Source organism: Geotrypetes seraphini, chromosome 6 (genome assembly GCF_902459505.1).
Source record: "Geotrypetes seraphini chromosome 6, aGeoSer1.1, whole genome shotgun sequence".
Lineage (NCBI taxonomy): Eukaryota > Metazoa > Chordata > Amphibia > Gymnophiona > Dermophiidae > Geotrypetes > Geotrypetes seraphini.
In genome coordinates this window covers 62,191,885-62,204,846 of record NC_047089.1, presented here as the reverse complement: position 1 = coordinate 62,204,846, position 12,962 = coordinate 62,191,885, and the positions used below count along the sequence as shown (strand labels likewise).

Here is a 12,962-nt window from a genome sequence, read left to right as displayed (position 1 = left end):
AACACATACAACTTGTCTGAACCGGAAAGGAGAGAAGCCCCGGCATACCCTGACCAAAGTCAACTGGAAACAAACTACCGGAACGCTGAAGCTCTCCCGCCATCGCCGGAGACCCAAGCGCATGCCTGATTCTCACTGACATGTGGCCGCTGCATCAACGCTCCTAGAAACATAGTCGGATTCAAGCCCCGCAAAATTTACCCTGCCGCGGCTTGCATAGAAATAAAATAAGACTCAGGGAATAACCAGAAGAACGGCCCACAGCGCCGGAAAAAACATGTCCCATCTCATGCTGCTATAAACCGGCACCTGCACAATCAGCTGCACATGGTCGTGACAAACACCGATGAAAGAGAGCCTCAGAATAAACAGGACTACTATTGCTACACTGAAACTCAACAATGAGAACAAGTGCGAGCATGAAATCGCACCGCTACTGCCGCGCTGTAACCAACAAGGAAACCAAGCGCATGCATGCAAAGGACGGGAAGTCCCGGCTCCCTCAATGGATTTCTAGTCATAAAACTTAGCCTCAATAAAATATCCATGCCTTAAACGTATGTTGACCGTACTAAGACTCCCAAACAGAACCTGAAGTTCAACCGACAGTAAAAAACCAGACATACTCACAAGCTTGTTGTTAGGGCCGGTTGAAGCCAGTTAAAGCTGGTTGATCAGCAGTAACCGAGCAGAATGGAGGAACTGTGGTCTCTTTTTTTTTTTTTTTACAGAGAAGGGAAAGAAGAAAAAAATTGAGACCCAGTCAGACCCTCTATCACTGGAAGGAGGGTGAGGCAGGGACCTGGGGGGGCCCAGGTGTAACCCCTAAAGCCGGCACCGTTCAGCCGGACACCCCTGTCTCACTGAAGAGAAAATCTCAACAGGAGAAATAGCATTGCCAGCTCACTGAAGAGAAACCTCAACAGGAGAAAATAAAGTTCCAGTGACAGCCAGAATTCAGGAGCTAGTTGAATAGCGACCTTTACCTGCTGGGAGATAGAGAATACTGGATAAACAGGAGGAGTGCCAGCCAATAGGACCACCTGTTAATCAGTTTCTCTATCTCCGCCTGCTGGTAGATGTGGGCTATCCCATTGGTCTCTGGATTCATCTGCTGCTGTTGCTAGGGAAATGTTCTTTAAAAACTTTCCCTTTGCGGAACATGCTGCAAAGGCATGCACCATGTTCCTTAGTGCGCAACTTTGTTTGCTACTTTTCGCAGTACAATCACAGGGGACATTTTACTCAGCCTCATTTTACTCAGTGTCAATACAAATTTCAGCCATCTTCAGTTATCTTACTTTTCCCTTGCATTATATCTTCCTCTCAACTTCACTCTCTATTCACTTGTGAGTCGGATGACAACGGCGGCCTCGGGAGACCCTTGAAACAGCACTGTTTGTGCGAAACATGTCGGGTCAGACTCCCAGGTCCAGCTGTGTGTAAAAGCTAAGTATACACACTATACCATTTTAGGTTATAAAAATATACTACTTTAGTTTATAAAAATGATAATAATATCGAAAAATTGCCACAGCATTTAGAAAATCAATACCTATGATGAGTTACCACGTAAATCTCCCGCTGTTTTGAAGTAAACATAGCGGTGGAGTGAGGTATTTCAGAAAAATCATTTACCTTTGAATAACACCAACTGAGTTTGTTTACTCTTGTTATCATTGAAGAAGGTAAGGCATAGCATGGAGGGAGGGAGACAACAAAGGTAGGGGAAAAATGATTTTATTTTTGAATTTAGTGATTTAATTATGTCAATTTTGAGAATTTACATCTGCTGTCAGTGTGCTTTATATAGTTTAATTTTGTGGTTAACCATTATGTGTTGTTAATAAGATTATATTGTGTATCCGTGAAAAATGAATGGAAAAAATAGTGTTACAATTAGTACTATTATGGGGGCGGGGTCTGGCCCACGACTTAGCCCAGTGTTCTTTAACCGCCGGTCCACGGACTGATGCCGGTCCACAGAATAATTATTTTATTTCTGCTGGTCCTTAGGTGTAAAAAGGTTGAAAAACACTGTCTTAGAGTGAGGAAGAGATAATGGTTACTGTGGATGGGCAGACTGGATAGGCCATTTGGCCTTTATCTGCCATCATGTTTCTATGTTTTATTAAGGCCTCAACAGGTGAGGAAAAATCTAGGCGGCAAGGTCAAAAAATGCAAAGATGGCACACAAGAAGGAAAACCAGTGAGAACCCCCCTCCCCGAGAGAAAAAGGCCTGAAGGCTTGCCTGAGGAAAGAAAAACAACAAGGAAAACTTTTTTTTAAAAAGAAACCAAAGAAAAACTTACTAAGAGAAAAGAAAACTAAACAAAACCGAGCCAGAAGGCAACTTGATTTGAACAGAGCCCAAAAAACAACTTCTTCGCTCCGCAGAAAACAAAGAACTGAGGAACCACAAGCCAATGTTCGGCGGGAAGGCATTCATGTGTGTGCAGTGTGGGCAATCTAGAAGCTTCTTAAAGAAGTTAAAGTGACAGTACACTTTTAGCACTGTCCTTAGCGGGCTCCGTGGATGGCCATCACCCACATGTGAGAATATGCTGCCTGCTTGTCCAAGGATAATATTGTCTAAAAGACGCATATGGAACTATCAAAAGATGCAAAAGTATGTGAATGTTGATCAACACACCCTCTGGGTAAGAAAGATTCAGAGTAATACTATGCCCACAAGGGAAATAATCATGTCAATAAAAGGTGGTTAGATAACGGGACTCACTACTCTGCCAAGGATTACGTCTAACTAATGAGATATGGAGTCATACCTATAAAACAATGCTGAATTGCAACAAAGTGTGCTTATCCCGTCCTCAGAACCCTCATAAGGAATAAGGAAACCCTGCAAGAAACCATAGTATATAAAAATCAGTCTGTTCCTTAAGCAAGTAGCAGCAGAGCCAGAACTCCTCAGCAGATGCTCTAACTGTTGTAGGAGCTAAGGTCCTCACCATGGCACTTGTGTTGCATGGACTTGCACTGGATGACGGAGTGTCAGAAGTCACAGCTCAAACATGTCAAGATCCTAATGGGGGCCATGTGCATTGATTTGCCTTATTCTGCATGCCTGAAGATGGGACATCTGTCAGCCTGAAAAGGTCTATGTTGGGACAGCTCATCTAACTACAGGTTTAAAATTCTGGTGCCATATGACTTATCTTCAGACATAATTTTTAGAATTTGATGTCATAGTTTAGTTAGGCCCAACTCCCATATTTTTATGTGCCTTTGTGATGGTATTAAGATGCCTGTCTAAATAAGGGCTGAGTTCTAGTTCTTTATCCATCACAACTGTCAAAGATATGAAAAATGGATACCCAATTAGTTTTAGAATTATAAATGCAAGGCTTGTTGTCCTTTGCTTTATACTCATAGGCATTACTCCGAGGTGTGCTTTTCATGAAAAATAACACAAGATACCAGACATTTGGAGCTTTGCATGTTTCTACGTGCTTTCCATTATTCTTTGTGTAAAGTACACTCTTTAAAAGTTATTTTGATAAAGAATAGTAAGCTTTTGCATGAAGTCTGCTTTTTGCAGAAATTTTAATTTATCATTAATGAGCTGCTGCAATACAAAATCATGCCAAGCAGCTCATTAAATTGTAAAAATTGTGAGTATGTGAAAAATATTTTGCAGATCCTATTTACACAAAAAGCACAGTTACTTACCGTAACAGGTGTTATCCAGGGACAGCAGGCAGATATTCTTAACGCATGGGTGACGTCACCGACGGAGCCCTCGGTACGGACCTTTTTAACTAGAAAGTTCTAGTTGGCCGCACAGCGCGTGCGCGAGTGCCTTCCCGCCCGACGGAGGAGTGCGTGGTCCCCAGTTAGGATAAGCCAGCTAAGAAGCCAACCCGGGGAGGTGGGTGGGACGTAAGAATATCTGCCTGCTGTCCCTGGATAACACCTGTTACGGTAAGTAACTGTGCTTTATCCCAGGACAAGCAGGCAGCATATTCTTAACGCATGGGTGACCTCCAAGCTAACAAAGAGGGAGGAGGGATGGTTGGCCATTAGGAAAATAAATTTTGTAACACAGATTGGCCGAAGTGTCCATCCCGTCTGGAGAAGGTATCCAGACAGTAGTGAGTAGTGAACGTGTGAACTGAGGACCAAGTGGCCGCCTTGCAGATTTCCTCGATGGGCGTGGAACGGAGGAAAGCCAGAGAAGCAGCCATAGCTCGGACTCTGTGTGCCGTGACAGCACCTTCCAGTGATAGACCGGCCCGAGCATAGCAGAACGCAATACAGGCAGCAAGCCAATTGGAAAGCGTCCGTTTGGAGACAGGACGACCCATACGGTTAGGGTCGAAAGACAAAAAGAGCTGAGGAGATGAGCGGTGAGCCCTGGTACGGTCAAGGTAGTAGGCTAGGGCACGCTTACAATCCAGCGTGTGCAGCGCCTGTTCCCCAGGAAGAGAATGGGGTTTCGGGAAAAAGACGGGCAACACAATGGACTGGTTGAGGTGAAAAGCTGAGACCACCTTTGGAAGGAATTTAGGATGGGTACGCAGGACCACCTTGTCATGGTGAAAAACAGTGAAAGGTGGATCGGCGACCAGTGCATGCAGTTCACTAACCCTCCTGGCAGAGGTGATGGCAATTAGGAAAAGCACCTTCCAGGTAAGGAATTTGAGCGAAGTTGTGGCAAGAGGCTCAAATGGGGGTTTCATGAGTGCTGATAAAACCACATTCAGGTCCCAGACGACAGGAGGAGGCTTCAGAGGTGGTTTGACATTGAAGAGACCTCTCATGAACCGGGAAACCAGAGGATGAGCCGTGAGAGGTTTTCCGAGGATAGGCTCGTGAAACGCAGTGATGGCACTGAGGTGGACTCTGATGGAGGTAGATTTGAGACCAGCATTGGACAGGGAGAGCAAATAGTCCAGTACAGATTCCACCGCCAAAGAGGTGGGATCCTGATGATGCCGTAGACACCATGAGGAGAACCTGGTCCACTTCTGATGGTAACATTGGAGGGTGGCCGGTTTCCTGGAGGCGTCCAAAATGAGACGGACAGGCTGAGATAGATTCTCTGGAGAGGTCAGCCCGAGAGAAACCAAGCTGTCAGGTGGAGCGAAGACAGATTGGGATGTAGTAGAGATTGATGCTGCTGTGTAAGTAGAGTAGGAAACACAGGAAGAGGAATGGGCTCCCTGGAGCTGAGTTGGAGCAGGAGGGAGAACCAGTGTTGTCGGGGCCACCGAGGGGCGATGAGAATCATGGTGGCCCTGTCCTTGTGGAGTTTGAACAAGGTCCGCAACATCAGAGGAAGTGGAGGGAAGGCATACAGGAACCGATCCGTCCAATCGAGCAGGAATGCATCTGGGGCCAGACGATGAGGAGAGAAGAGTCTGGAACAGAATTGGGGCAGCTGATGATTGTGAGGTGCTGCAAAGATGTCCACCTGCGGAGTGCCCCAGCGAGCAAAGATGGAGTGGAGTGTTGGAGGATCCAGTGTCCACTCGTGAGGTTGAAGGATGCGGCTGAGATTGTCGGCTAGGGAGTTCTGTTCGCCCTGGATATAGACCGCCTTGAGGAAGAGATTGCGGGCCGTGGCCCAGGTCCAGATGCGTAGGGCCTCGAGACAAAGGAGGCGAGATCCGGTGCCGCCTTGTTTGTTTATGTAGTACATGGCGACTTGATTGTCTGTGCACAGGAGAAGAACCTGAAGGCAGAGAAGATGCTGGAAAGCCTTGAGGGCGTAGAACATGGCTCTGAGTTCCAGGAAATTGATGTGATGTTGACGCTCCTGTGGGGTCCAAAGACCCTGGGTGCGTAGATCTCCTAGGTGGGCTCCCCACGCATAGGGGGAGGCATCTGTGGTGATGGTCATGGAGTGAGGGGGCAGATGAAAGAGCAGACCCCTGGAAAGATTTGAGGAGTTCAACCACCATTGGAAAGATTGCTGAAGAGATGATGTCACAGAGATGGGATGAGAAAGAAGATCCGTAGTCTGCGACCATTGGTTGGCGAGAGTCCATTGAGGTGTTCGGAGATGGAGACGTGCCAGAGGAAGGACATGAACTGTCGATGCCATGTGGCCCAGGAGGACCATCATTTGTCGGGCAGGAATGGTGGGATGCATGAGGACCTGACGACAGAGGTGGAGCAGGGTCTGCTGACGATCGGAGGGAAGGAAAGCCCTCATTAGTGTGGTGTCCAGAATTGCTCCGATGAATTGAAGTCGCTGGGTGGGAAGCAGATGCGACTTGGGGTAGTTGATCTCGAACCCCAAGAGATGGAGGAGAGAGATGGTGTGATGAGTAGCCTGTAGCACAAGTTGAGACGAAGGTGCTTTCACCAACCAATCGTCCAAGTAGGGGAACACCTGGAGGTTGTGAGACCTGAGGAAGGCCTCTACCACTATAAGGCACTTGGTGAATACCCTGGGAGATGAGGCGAGGCCAAAGGGGAGCACCTTGTACTGATAGTGACGGTGGTGCACCTGGAAACGCAGGTAGCGGCGAGAATTCTGATTGATGGAGATGTGAGTGTAGGCCTCCTTGAGGTCCAGGGAACATAGCCAGTCGTGTTGAGAAAGAAGAGGGTAGAGCGTGGCAAGGGAGAGCATTCTGAACTTCTCCTTGACGAGATGTTTGTTGAGGTCCCTGAGATCGAGAATGGGACGGAGGTCCCCCGTCTTTTTGGGAACCAGGAAGTAGCGGGAGTAGAATCCCTGACCCCTTTGTTCTGGAGGTACCTCTTCGATGGCATTGAGGAGAAGGAGGGATTGAACCTCCCTCAGGAGGAGGGGGATTTGAGATGAGTGAGAAGCAGACTCTACGGGAGGGTTGTCCGGAGGAAGAGTCTGGAAGTTGAGAGAGTAGCCGTGGTGGATGATGTTGAGGACCCACTGGTCCGATGTGATGACCTCCCAACGGCTGAAGAATATGAGGAGACGACCCCCGATTGGTTGTGGAAGAGGTAGCGAAGGTGGAAGACTGGCTATGCCCTGGAGAGAAGAGTCAAAAGGGCTGAGACGGTTTAGCAGAAGGAAGAGGCTTGTTAGGTTGAGTGGATTGAGAACAAGCCTGCGCCTGGTGATGTTGCTGCCGTGGCCGCCGAGACTGTTGGGAAGGCGGATTGAGTGGCCTGGCTGAGAATCTGCGCTGGTATGAGGATTGAGGCCTGTAAGGTCGTGCAGGTGGAGCCTTCTTTTTTGGTTTAATCAGGGTGTCCCACCTGGTTTCATGCGCAGAGAGTTTCTGGGTGGTGGAATCCAGGGACTCTCCAAACAGTTCATCCCCAAGACAAGGGGCGTTGGCCAGACAATCCTGGTGATTAATGTCCAAGTCTGAGACTCTCAGCCAGGCCAGGCGGCGCATGGCTACAGCCATGGCAGAGGCACGGGAGGTAAGCTCGAAGGAATCATATATCGAGCGGACCAGAAACTTTCTCAATTGGAGGAGACCAGAGATCTGTTGTTGAAAGAGTGGGATCTTCCTCTCTGGGAGATACTTTTGGAGAGCGGACAGCTGCTGGACCAAGTGTTTCATGTAGAATGAAAAATGGAAGGAATAGTTGTTCGCCCTGTTGGCCAGCATGGCATTCTGATAGAGCCTCTTGCCAAACTTGTCCATGGTTTTACCCTCTCTGCCAGGAGGGGTGGAGGCATAGACACTGGAGCCCTGAGTCTTCTTTAAGGTGGATTCAACCAGGAGAGACTCATGGGGGAGTTGTGACTTATCGAATCCTGGAATAGGGATAACCCTATAGAGGTTATCTAACTTGCGGGGGGCCCCAGGCACTGTAAGGGGGTTCTCCCAATTTTTATAGAAGGTCTCCCGTAGGATGTCATGCACGGGTAGTTTAAGAAACTCCTTGGGAGGTTGCTCAAAATCCAGAGCCTCTAGAAAGGCTTGGGATTTCTTGGAGTCTGACTCCAGAGGGAGAGATAGGGCGGCAGACATCTCCCTGAGAAACTTTGAGAAGGAGGATTGCTCAGGTTTGGAGGTGGTGTCAGGAGCTGAGGGATCCTCATCAGAGGAGGAGAGGTCCTCCTCGGTACCGGGAGGGGACTCTTCCCACAAGTCTGGGTCCCGGACCTCTAGGTGTGCATGACGCGACACCGGGGTGGAAGGTTCGGTATGGTGAGTCTTGGACAAAGATTTCCCAGAGCGTACCGAAACGGTACCGGGAGAAGAGGACCGGCGTCGGTCCCGGTCCCGGGAAGAATGGTGCTCCGCTCGGTCCCGAGGTGGATCCGCAGTGGCATGGGAGTGAAACACAGGATTGGCCTGAAGTTGTTGGGCCGAGAGAATCGGCATGGAGGTATTAATAGGTACCGATGGGGTGGATACCGGTGGCTCGGTACGGGGCTCGGGCCGGTCTGGTACCGGAAGGAGCGGTGCCAGGATAGTAGGCAACAGTTGCTCGAGCTGACGTTTCAGCTGGTCTTGCAGTTGAACCTGGAGGATGGCCGCAATTCGGTCATCCAGGGGAGGCATCGGAACCGCTTTCTTTTGCTTCGGTTCCTTAGGTGCCGCTCCACGCCCCGGCGATGAGGAGGCCGATGACGAGGCACTCACCGAAATCGGGGCGGAGCGCTTTCGGGGTCGGCGCGAGGCCGGCAGGGTCGGTGTCACCACTGTGGCTGGTGGGCGCTCGAGGGAAGGGGGAGGCTTCTTAGCCGGCTTACCTTGCGCCAGCGGCGCCGATGCGGGGTCGGGCGTCGAAGTAGACGGTGCCGATTTCTGTGGTACCGCTGTCGATGCCGAGGAGTCCATCGTCGACCCGGTGCCGAACAAAAGATTTTGTTGGATTTGTCGGTTTTTAAGCGTCCGCTTTTTAAGAGTGGCACAGCGGGTGCAGGAGTCCGCCCGATGCTCTGGCCCCAAACACTATAAACACCAATTGTGTGGGTCAGTGAGGGAGATCGGGCGTGCACACCGCTGGCACTTCTTGAAACCGACCTGCGGGGGCATGAAGGGGAAAACAGCCTCCGCAAAATCGAACCCCGAGGCCTGGATAATGGCAACAGGCCCCGCCGGGGCAAAACGAAAAAAGGTAGAAAAAATCAAAGTTTTATTTTTTTTTTTTTTTTTGCAAATCAAGAGAAAAGAAACCCGAAGGTAAAGATAAAGAAAATAAGAAAAAATTCGCGAGCGGGAAGGCAAAAAAGTGAGTTCAACGGCCGTTGAAAAAACACACGCGTCTTCTTCGCTCCGCGAAAACGAAGAAACTGGGGACCACGCACTCCTCCGTCGGGCGGGAAGGCACGCGCGGTGCGGCCAACTAGAACTTTCTAGTTAAAAAGGTCCGTACCGAGGGCTCCGTCGGTGACGTCACCCATGCGTTAAGAATATGCTGCCTGCTTGTCCTGGGATAAAAGTAATTACACGTATTTTCTAAGTAGCTACAAAGAAACCTTTCATGCACAATGACAATAAGCAGATGTAAGTAATCTAAAAGAGGCCCCTGGATCCCTTCCCCTGGTGGATAATGGGCCTGAAGGCCCCATTCTTCTGCCCCAACATTGGACATAAAAGTCAAAGTCAAACCCCTATCCGTTAAATAAATCAATCTGAGGATTAACAAAGATTCACCCCTCTCTGCTTCCCTCCTAAACCCATTGTACAAGTCTACAAATCAATGAGGGCAGGAGCAATATTGCCAGCTGACTCAGTAGTAGTTTTGAAGAACTATTATTAGGGATCAGATTGTCAAATAAGAAATGCATAAATCATTTGGTCTGAAAATTCAGGAATGCCCATTGCATATGCATATACTGTAAAAGATAGCGGGTCAGAAGGTATTCCAATAGATGGAGCCAAAAAATGGATTCAGTCCTCACCAATATTTAGTGTTATCTATTCATTTCAGCCCTAATTTAAAATGCATAACTTATCAATTTAAGTTTGGGTCTGTATATTCAGCAGACCAGCTTAAAATATGCTTAAAAATATACAGAAAAAATGTATTTTTTTTTAAGCAGCAGCTGCCCTGATGAGTATCAATCTCATGCTGTTTTTCTCATAGGAAAAAGACACTGCACCAAGTTTTAGGGAAGGAATGGCATTTAACATTACCCGTATCTTTGTGGCATTGTGTAATCCAACTATCTCACAGTATTTAAGATTATCTGCAAACTCTATTAACTTATTGTAAAAATATTTTGATTTGCAGTTAAGGTCCATTGTCAGGCATTTCTATATCTCAGTGTATCTCAAACTGTGTGCCAAGGCACACTAGTGTGCCTTCTGAGATTCCAAGTGTGCTGTGGCACACTGAGGAAGAAGAGAGGTACCTGCCAGCTGACTTCCCTATGCAGTACAGCGCCAGCGCTGCCCAATTCGCCAAAGGCCTGCATGTTTCCCCCCCCTTCTCTCTAGCATCCAACGGCTTCCCCCCTGGCCTCCCGGTCTCACTTTTTGCAGCTAATTACAGCAGCCTGCAGGGGTTCGCCGGTAGGTTAAATGATTTTATTTTCAATATAGTGATTGAAATGTGTCAGTTTTGAGAATTTATATCTGCTGTGTATATTGTGTGTATGTGGGAAGAATTGCATTACAATTAGTAAAGGGAATGGGATCTGGGACAGAGCTTGGGTGGGCCTAGGACGGTCTGTGGTTGGGATACTTAGTTTATATTTGTAAGACTTAGGGGGTACTTAGCTTGAAGTAGTTGGGAAACACTGCTGTAGGCAATCAGCTGGCGCCAATGCCTTCCTTCTCTCCGGCCCTCTTACCTGCTGGCATCCCCTACTGGCGTCTCATGGTTCATCTGGAGAGCCTCTGCACATGCGTGGATGTCGATGTGATGAAGTCTCGCATAAGCGTGATGTCATCACAGTGATGTCCGTGCACATCTGGGTGCCTCAAGCTATGGTCATTATCTTAGTGTGCTCCGGCTCAAGAAAGTTTGAGAGACCCTGCTATATACCTTAGCCTGCCTAACCTGTAACAGGGCACCGAAACAGACTAACAAAAAGGAAAAGGTTCACAAAAACTCAAGCATGATAGAAGTCAAGATTTATAGCCATTTATCCCTAGTTTCAAGTCATTAATTAAGTAGATGCATATGTAGAAATAGATTTGCTTTAGATTTATTTGGCCCAGATAAAGCACAATGAGGAGGACTGGAGAAAGATTCTGTAATGAACTCCGTTTCCTACTCATACTTTCAAGCCAAAATAAATCTTGTGGCTCAGAGGAGTTTAATAGGAATATGTCTTCAGGGTGCGTAAACCTGTTAGACAGGCTTTCACAAGCGCAGAGGGTTAATAATCATGCATGTGATGAATGAACAGTATTTCTGGATAATAACACCAGAAATTTTTTTTTAAATTTACTGTTAACTTCACTTAAATTTTTCTTTATTCCCCTTACAATTCAGCCCTAATAGCTTTGTAACAAGACTATAGAAATAAATGTGTTCTACCAGTATTGCGGAGCGCTCAGCTACATGAAATTGAGTGTTATTATCTGGCTAGCTTCTATGGCAAGAATTAGAAAATTCAATTGCAAAGTTTTTGAAATTCAGTGGGAATTCTGCATATTTGCATAAATTTATTCAGTTATGCCTATTAAAGTTATATACATTATCCAAGCAATATTCAAAGCAATTTAATCAAGAGAAGCTCCTGCCCTCTTAAATTGCTAATAACCACCCAACTGTTGTTATTCAGGGGCACTTAACTGGGAAGTGCCACTGACTGTCAGCTCTGACAGGCCATTCGAAAAGTAGCCCCTGAACAAGTTAAGCCATCAGCCCTCCTCTACACAAGATAGGGGCTCCCCCAGGCCTGTATCCCTAGTGGTTCAGCAGGGATTACAGGGCAGAAGCAAAGCCCATTTGCTCCTGCTTCTAGTGGCTGCTTCAGGAGAATGGCTGTTGTGATCTCAAGCAGTACTTTGTAGCCTAAGGTGGCAGCTCTAGCTCAAAGCAAGGAGGTGAGCTTGGGGAGTTCCAATGTTGTACAAGTAAAGTTTTTGCAAATAATGGGGGGGAAGAGGTGAAAAAAATGAAACCCCCTTGACAACAAATGCCTTTATCCATTTCTAGAGAGAAGTAATTTCAACTGCTGCAGCATACAGTAGTATACCCTCGCGAAATTGCTCACCCGAATTTGTGGATTCAGTAATTTGCGTTTTTAAAAAGAAATCCTCCTCCCTGCACCTGTCTATCTGATGCTCGTCTCCAGCCGCTCCTCCTTTCCACCGTTCAGTGAGCCCAGGGGCAAAGACGGGGGGCAAAAGGCCTGAAATGAGGCAAAAAAGAAAAGTCGAAAAACTTGATGAAAAAATAAAGTAAATTACTATGAAAACAATGTTGTTAAATGAAAGTAAATAAGTAAACTCAAAGGCAGAAGGAACAAATTTGATAGCAGGATGGCAAAATTATTTGGACAAAGTCCAGACACAACTTCCTTATTCCATGTAAAACGAAGAACTAAGGTACCGCAAGCCAAAGTCAGGTAGGAAGGCACTCACGCATGAGCGGTGCGGGCACTCTTAAAGCTGTGTTAAAGCTTAAAGTGTCCAGTACACTTTAGCTCTGTCCATATCAGACGTCACCTACATGTGAGACTATGCTGCCTACTTGTCTTGGGATAAAAGGTTAAAAAGACATTTCTTTATACTAATAAAATCAGTAAAGTAGTTATTTCCCATTAAGGTTCCCAATTATTTCTACAATAACATAGAACATGTACCAGCAGTCAGTTTATTCCTTCTGCATATTTACAAGGAAACACACAACACAATCAAGCACACAGCAGTAGCAAATTCATAGCTAATTCTCCTGGGCTTAGTAGACTTGTTTCTGAAATCTGCCACTGGCAGTTCTTTTTCTAGTCAAACCAGCCCTCTCAACGTCTCATGTCAAAGGAATGTATTAAGGCAAAGACAAACTTAAGCATCTGCCAACAAAATTCTCAAAGGTTAACAGTCATTCACGCAGCAAACCTTAACAGCTAGCTCTTTTTTTCCTA

At 46.9% G+C, this 12,962-nt stretch overlaps 1 protein-coding gene across 11 annotated transcripts in view; it reads right to left on the bottom strand.

The window, feature by feature from the left end:
- Positions 1 to 12,962, bottom strand: part of CAB39L (calcium binding protein 39 like) — a 136,580-nt gene that overhangs the window by 80,253 nt on the left and 43,365 nt on the right. For 5 of the 11 annotated variants that reach the window (XM_033948282.1, XM_033948277.1, XM_033948278.1 and 2 more), the window contains exon 3: positions 12,093 to 12,230. The exons of 5 other annotated variants lie outside the window; for them this stretch is intronic. The gene's annotated coding sequence lies outside the window, so the exon portion shown is untranslated. Of the gene's footprint in view, positions 1 to 2,787; positions 2,862 to 12,092; positions 12,231 to 12,962 lie in introns of all 11 variants that reach the window. One more of the 11 variants, XM_033948279.1, reaches the window with a different exon arrangement.